The sequence below is a fragment of the Callospermophilus lateralis genome, unplaced genomic scaffold, assembly GCF_048772815.1.
Source record: "Callospermophilus lateralis isolate mCalLat2 unplaced genomic scaffold, mCalLat2.hap1 Scaffold_62, whole genome shotgun sequence".
NCBI lineage: Eukaryota > Metazoa > Chordata > Mammalia > Rodentia > Sciuridae > Callospermophilus > Callospermophilus lateralis.
The window spans coordinates 473,639-482,338 of NW_027514663.1; positions in this window are offsets into that span (position 1 = coordinate 473,639).

Below are 8,700 nucleotides of genomic sequence, written 5' to 3' on the forward strand. Positions count from 1 at the left end.
TTGGAATATTAACACCCTTAAGGGTAATTTTAGTTTCTTTTTATTTCTCTGAGACTTAACAATTCTGAAGTTAATCCACAGGGCTACTACTGAAATTCATTTTATACCATGGTGTTCAAACCCTATGTTTTACCAAATGTTCTTTCCTATGATGAATGCTCAATCCATATTTTACCACACTATAAATTTCTACTACAAACATCAATGCAAGGAATGCCCTTGAGTATATTCCTTAATAAATCTGTGTCAGAGGGAAAATATATGTATATATGCATATAAACATGTGAATATGTATATGTATAAGCTGCTTATTCATAGGTTATGAGATTATTTTATTTTTATCTTGACTATTGCTACATTTCTTAAAATGACTATGATGGTTGACATTCCTGATAAGTACATGAATGGTTCCATGTATCCATAGACCCACAGTCAAATAGCATTCATTTTACAGCTTACAATTTTTTTTGCAAGTAAATATAAAAGCATATAATTCTTCCTCCCTCCATTCCTCTCTCTCTCTCTTTCCTTCAGTTAACTGTTTCTCTGATCACAATACCTATTAGTGACCATTAATATGTCGGTTAAACTTGAGGTCTTATCCTTTTGTGCTTCATATTTTCCATATATTACACTGAATTCAGATTATTCTGATAATATGAAGTTTAATAATAATTTTAAAGTAAGATGGAATGTGAGCCTGAATATCAAATATACCATAATTATTTAAAACAATGCAAAACTTTTTTATTCTTAATTAGATAAAACTTGTGACCTCAGGTATAAATTGAGTTTTAGTATCTCATGTTTTATGATGCTCAGGAATGAAATATGTTTAGGGGAAAACAATACAGATTTAGGAATGACCCTACAAAATTTTATTTAATTTTATGAGCAGCCTATGAAATTACAGAAAAAAAAATAGTGGACTTTTAAGATGAGTTAAGACTGGTTGCTCAGCATTAGTCAAAAAGAAAAAAAACATGAATTTGAAGGCTTTGCCAAATAAACATATTTTAATTCCAACAATTTAAAAAGAAATAAAGTATAATCTGCTGTCTTAATACTGAGGGTTTTATTTTAGAATTGTTATTTTTTCTGAAATATATTTTGTTAAACATTTAACATAGTTTCTTCTAATTAATTACACATTAACTCTAATTATGAAAATGAAGCATTTCTGCAAAATATGGGAAGGAAACTAGAAACAGACAAGATGAATTATATAAATGAATACCCTGTGACTGATTTAAAATCATGATCTCATTGACCACAAAAATATCCTAATAACTATAGAAAATATCCTGGAACACTAAAATTCTTGATTAGTTTTGTACATGTTTAAAATTTTACTAAGGTTATTTAGAAATAGAATTCTGCAATTTATATTGTATTCTAATTGTTCTGGATGTTAAATGCATTTTGATATTGCACATGTATTTGGCTCTTGGTTTTTTATTTTTATTTTTCATCTTGAATGATTGCTTATTCATAACACCTTTTTCCCATTAACTACAAGGTCTCCTTCCTATGTTTTTAAGAGAAAAAGAGAGAAAGTGAAAGAGAGAGAGAGAGAGAGAGAGAGAGAGAGAGAGAGGATTTTTTAATATTTATTTTTTAGTTTTTGGTGGACAGAACATCTTTATTTGTTTATTTTTTAATTTTTATGTGGTGCTGAGGATCGAACCCAGTGGCCTGTGCATGCCAGGCGAGTGCACTACTGCTTGAGCCACATCCCCAGTGCCCTATATACTATTGATTTACAGTCTGTTTTCTGTCTATGTAGGTTTAGTATTACCTAAGTATGTACACATATAGATTTATGCCCATATGAATAGACAAATGAATATAATTCAGCAAGATAAAATATTTGAATTAGGTAATAAAAGGAATAAGTGAAAAATGGAAGTAGGAAAATAAAAGTAAATTTACTAGAAAAAAATTATGAAATCAGGATAATATAACATTATGGGTAGGAGAACAAATTTTGAATTAGACTAAATTAGTTTTGACTCCATGATTGCAAATTAACCTGAATTTAGAGAGATTACTTTATCTCTCTAAGATTTAATAGTCTCAAATATAAATTGGTATTTTGACACTCGTTTCATAGAGATGGTGTAAAAATCAAATTATAAAATGCCTTGAAGCATTTAAAACTGTTCTTGAAATACAGTAAATGTTCAGCGAACACTATGATCATAAAGATAATAACATAGAGAATCTGGCTTTAAGTTTTATTGTGGCAAACACCTAAATAATAGTTTTATGATTTTTTTCTTTTTGTGATATTAAATGGCATCCATACATTTGGTGAAACAAAATTCTATTCAATAAAACAACTCTCTCTTATATGTTCTCACAAATAACACCAGTGACATGTTTCAGAGGATTTATTACGATATCCCTAGCTATAGGCTGATAGTTATAAGACAGATTACAACTTTATAAATGAGAATGGGAGTGGATATGAAGGGAATTATTTTTTAAAAAGGAGAATTTTCCTAATATTCAATCAACAGATTGAATAAACCCACACAATTTTCATAGCATATTCGAAAAAATGAATAAACCAATTTTTCATCCTTGTGTCATATTTGATAGATATCAAGTGACAATATATGTTGAAGATTACGATTTTCTGATAATCACTGTAACTATGTAATAAAAAGTTAAAATGCCAAGGGATTCGCATTGGTACTAATCAAAACAAAGAAATCAGGGGCTGGGGTTGTGGCTCAGTGGGAGAGTGCTTACCTGGCATGTGTGAGGCCTTGGGTTCCAAGCTCAGCACTGCATATAAATAAACAAAATAAAAGATCCATTGACAACTAATTTTTTTAAAGGAAGAAGGCAGATCTAATACTTCTAAGGTTTCTACAAATATCAGCTTATATAAATTCAAGATTAAGGTGTTATACCTACCCATCCCCAGCACTCTCCTTCCATCCCTAAATGTTAATGAATCAACCTGTCTCTTTCCTGTACTCCTCCATAACCTTTACATTTTTCTTGGAGAGAAAACAAAATAAAACAACAAAAGAGCATAAATAGACCCTCACTGAGTAATGGAACTCATTCAGAGATACAAGTAAAACCTATTAGACTTCTGAGCCTTACAAGCAAGTTCTATGAACCAACAAAACCCATTCAAAGAGAGGATAATGGGATTTAACCTAATGAGTTTTTCCGGGGTCCTTTGTGGTTGTTCTGAAATAGCACCAATGGTTCATAGGTACCAGGTGTCAAATTGAAGCCATTTTTATAGCCAGAGGAAAAAGAGAAGTCTTAGAGGTAGTTAGAGTGTTATTAAACTGCTTAGGTTGTTTGAAAGAAAAATGAGGAAATTTGTGTTCCAGAAAGCCACTGGTGGTAATGAATTTTCTTAAATGAGTTTGGGGTAGTAATAGCAAAATTTTCAGGACAGACATTATTTTTTTTTAATGAGGTCTATAGAAACTTTGAGGTTTGTGGGGTTTTTTGGGGGGAGGAGGGCACATGGTACCAGGGATTCAATTTAGGAGCACTCAACAATTGAGCAACATCCCCAGCCCTATTTTGTATTTTATTCAGAGGCAGGATCTCATTGAGTTGCTTAGTTCCTCATTTTTGCTGAGGCTGGCTTTGAATTCTTGATCCTCCTACCTTAGCCTCCAGAGCCCAAGCCACTGGGATTATAGGTGAACACCACTGTTTTTGGAAGCCTTGGATTTTTTTCAAAAGGAAAATGCAATTCAAAGAACTAGACAGGATTAAACATTATTAAGAGTAGCTTTTGAAAGCATTGCTTCTACAGCTCTGCAGCCTGGATTTGAATTATAACATCCCCATTCATGAGTTTGAGACCTCAGTTACATAAACCATTTTCCCCTATTTGCTCTTATTTATAAAATGAGAACAATATTATAATATAGATGGAAAACATAGAATTGTGTGTGGCAAACATAAAATTTTACGGTTGTTAAATGAATATATGCTAGGCGTTGTGATGTGTATTTTCATGTATTATCTGGTTTAATAATCCCAAATTCTTACTTAGGAAAGTAAGAATTACAAGTGCAGAAATTTGACATTTAATTCTTGCAGGCACTTCAGATATTTGGGCTAACACCTGCTTCCCATAGTTGTAACATTAGAAACATATACCCTAGTGCCACATTCTGGTCCTTGGCTATGACCTTGTCAACATTTCTTACAGAGATGTTCAGAGGTCTCTATGTTGAAATCACAATGGTGACAATTTCACAATGGCTGTTGTAGTAGTTAAATGCTAGAAGTTCATGTCTTTGTAAGCGGCATTTCTGAAAAAAAAATCAACATGAAAAGAACATCTAAGAAATAATTGTCTTTCATTGCCTGGGGCATGCTCTCACCAATCCAATTTTAAAGCAAAAACAAAACACGGGGCAGAGGGGTAATAACAGCTATGTTTTATAAGAAGAAGCAAAAATGTTAGATGATTTTGAAGAAAGCCTATAAATTGAGTTTCTTTATTTCTTTTTTTTTTCTTAAGCTGGACCCAAGGGGAGAAAAACATAAAGAGGAAAAAATAAATAAAATGAATGTGAGCAAGTATCAATAGGCTGAAGCCCAGGACCAAGCCAAAATATGTAGTAATAAAAGCATGAAAAGTAAGTAAAGTGAATGACTGTCTAGAAGGAGATTTAAAGTAAGCATCACTATCTATACAGCATAACTTCAGCTTTTATATAATATAAGGAATGCATTTATACTGGATGAATTTCCAGATTGCTGAAGCTAGAGGAAATACATGAATTCACCCTAATATTTTAATTAATTTTTGTAAATGAATTTTATTGGTATATTTTAATTATATATAACAGTGGGATTCATTATGCCATATTCAAACATGCAAATACTTTGATCAATCTCATTCCCCAGTATCTTCCCTTTTCCTCTCCCTCTGCTTGTTCTATTCTAATAATCTCTATTATTATTATTATTATTATTATTATTATTATTATTATTATTATTTTAAGCAGCTATATATTGATACACATATATACTGCTGATTAAAATAATCATTATTATATAATAAATAATATATGTATAGGGATTAACTGTGGTATTCATACATAAACATAGCATACTTTGGTAGGTAGCAATTTCTCTTACCCCGTCCTCCTCCTTCCCTGTCAATTCCTTTTTATGTTCTATTTGTCTCCCTTCTCTTTCAATTAGATCCTTTTTTTAAAAAAAAATTCTTTTACTTTTTCTCTCTCTGTAGCCATCCACTTTTAAGACAAAACATTTGACTTTTGGCTTTCTGGGTCTGGCTTATTTCATTTAACATGTTATTGTGTATAGGTCAGAAATGGTGAATTTATATCTAGAGAAGAAATCAATTTTTAATTTTTTTCTGTTCATTTCTTCATACATGAAAGATTACTATAGAGTCTTTTGCATCCCTATACTAATTTAGGGGGTTCACATAGGAAGGGATGAACAGAAAAAATGTAAAATGAATCCCTGTTATAGATAGAAATATATCTTTTTTGGAAGGTGGTGATGATAAAGTCCAGCTCTGGTGACCAGTGATCTTATAGATCATTATTATATTTATTTAACAAACTGATCACTTCTATGTATGTAAATGAAGTCTTTTCGCCTAGCACATGCTCCCTTCAAAGCAATGTATAAAGATTCAATCAAGCTATTTTAGGGCTGGGAGTCTGTGGAAGTATCAGTTTCTAAGCTTATTTTCTAAAAGCACTTTCTCCAGATGCACTGTACTGGAGCCCCTAATTGCTGTTATGGTTTGGATAGGAAAGGTTCCCCAGACTCATGTCTTGAAGGCTTGTCCCATTGCAGCAATGTTCAGTGATGAGGCTTCTAAAATGATTGAATCATGTGGGCTCAAGCCTCATCAATAGATTAATCCATCTGATGGATGAATAATAAGAGTGGATTACAGGGAGGTGGTGGAAACTCTATAAGGTGGGGGCTAGGTGGTTGGTGAAATCCAGTCACTGGGAATATGCCTCAGACAGCTGTAATTTTTCTCAACCTTCTTCTTCATTCTCCTCCTTCTCTTTCTCTTTCTCCTCTTCCTCTTCTTCTCTCCTTTTTCTCCTCCTCCTCTTTCTCCTCTTTCTTTCTTCTTCCTTCTTCTTTCTACTATGCTTCCTGGCTGCTGTGAGCTGAACAGCTCTGTTCTGTTACACCCTTCTGCCATGATATTCTATCTTGCCTTAGGTCAAAGATGATTGAAACCTTTGAAAGTGTGAGACAGAAAAAATATTTTCTCCTTTAAGTTTTTTTTTCCTCAGATATTTGTCATAGCAACGAAAAACTGACTAACACACTTGTCCATTGGGTAAATATGGTAAAAGAACTAGAACAGTGAGAGGGAGCCTTCCCTAACTATTAGACAGGATCCAGAACTTTGGGCAGAGCTTTGATAGGCAGTTGGTGACTTTGGCTTCATTATGTACTGTACACTCAATGCACAACTTCTATGCTGAGCTTCAGGGATGGGAGGCAGGGGAGGTGGAGAAGTGGAGGGCAGTAGATAGGAAAATCAATTGTAGAAGTGGAGTGACTCAATATAATGACTGCAAGGAACTTTTTTCAAATAGAGCCTTTGCACCACAGATAGAGGAACAAGTCTAAAGAAATACATGAAACAGTCTGCCCGAACTCACCAATGCTCTGACTCTAGATCTGACTTTAGATCTCCAAACTTTCTGATCCTGAGAATATAACCTGACAAATGCTCTATATCATTAAAGAAATTTCTTGATGGAGAAACTCAATGGCATAAATAAGAAGGAAATGCAAATAAGAAAAAAAAAACATGTTTTTTCACAGTATAAATTCTTCTTCTAGTGCCTTATACATTTTTCTACTCTACTTCTTCCCAGGTCACAGAAATTCTTTCCTAGTCAGTGATTAGTATAGTTGCTGAAACATATTTTAGTTGAATTATATACTTCTTTTTTTCTTCGGTAAGAAAATTGCCTCCTCTCTTGTACCTCAAGTTTTAGTCCCCTTAAAAAAAATGTTGCTCAAAATTATTTGCTTGTTTGAGTGGTTGTGAGAATTAAATGTTACAATTCGTGTGGTGTACATTATAAATGGACAGTAATAATCAAGCAAAACAGTAATGGTGATGGTGATGGTAGTGGTGGAAGTATTGGTAACAACAATAATAGTAGCACTAAGGAAAACAGGACTTGCAATGGAATTAATACGACTGAAAGAGTGAAATTCACAGAAAGGTGAGATTTTTTTTTTCTATTTTGTAAAATAACATTTGCTAAACAGTAGTTGAAAAATCATGAATCTGTATTAGACCAAGAAGAATAGTTAAATAATAGGAGTTATATGTATTTAAATGTATCATTCTTATGTATACATGAATTACATTTGCAAACGCTGACAATAATACGGAGGCTTGAAGTTATTCCTATAACAATTTATATTACAAGTAAAAAAATGTACCGATGCATCATGTTGTCATGGTTTTATTCATTTTGTAACCTGGAGCTATTTTCTCTGGAGTAGATGTTTCTCAATATATTTATTTTTATCTTTCATGATGTATTAGTAAAAAGTTTGAAACCAAACGAAGAATGGCATTGATGTTTAGTGTAGCTTGTGATATGATAACCATTGTGAAATTTAAGGTTGTGAATTTCAATGTAATGTTGAGCAACAAAGTTTCTATTCAGATGATTTTTCTGAAAAAAATTATAAGAGCAAAACAAACAAAACTCTGAAAATTATAAGAATCTATTAGATTTTTTAAAACCCATGGATAGTTACATATTTCACCCCGTTTTCACACTTACAATGGCAAATTATTTTTCAAAGGTGCAAAAATAGTTGCTTTGGAATTCTATCGTAAACTGAAAGGCAAATGCTAGGAAATTGTACCTCTGGTATACAATATTAAAATATATTTTAATAGTGAGTATTTATACAATGGATTTTATTGGCAAAATTCTTCTGAACCATTTAGAGGTTGACACATCAGTTACTGTTCTCTCCATACTAGCCATTGTTGTCTACATACCATTTGATGAATTCTCTTTAGACAAGTTTATAATGAGGTGTGAACTTTATCCTGAGGTATCATTTAATTCTTTACTTGAATGCTTTCAATCTAATAAAATGATAACTAGAAGTATATCATTATACTTGTTTTTAGTTATGTGAGAAGTCTTTTGCTCACTGAAGCTGCAAAACAATAAATAATCTACTGGTAAATTAAGGGTAAAAATACCAGTCAGTGCAAAAATAAATATATAGAGGCATTTCTAATAGGGTCATTCTTTCCTATGTAAAAACAGTATCAGAAATGTTTAACACCTGCCAAAAGATGTGTAAATATCCAAGAGACGTAGATTACACACAGATGTCATACTCGCTTCCTGACTGGACAAGACATCAGGTGTGCTTGCTATAAATGAAACCCCACCATTTCCATTGCTAGTATGCATGGAGGTTTTTTTTTTTCCTGTTTCATTTTATTTTGCTGGAGGACAGAAGAGAGGAATGCTGGTGAATGGGTCACTGGCCCAGAAACAAAGAGTGTGAGTTTTAAAAGTATGTTCTCCCCACATGGGTTTGAACTCTTTTGTTTAGAAGCACAAAGGTCAGGAGCCAAGAAAGCCATTTATTTTTGTGAGATATTTTGAGAGACTACACTGAGAGCAGGTTTTTTTGTCAGATAGA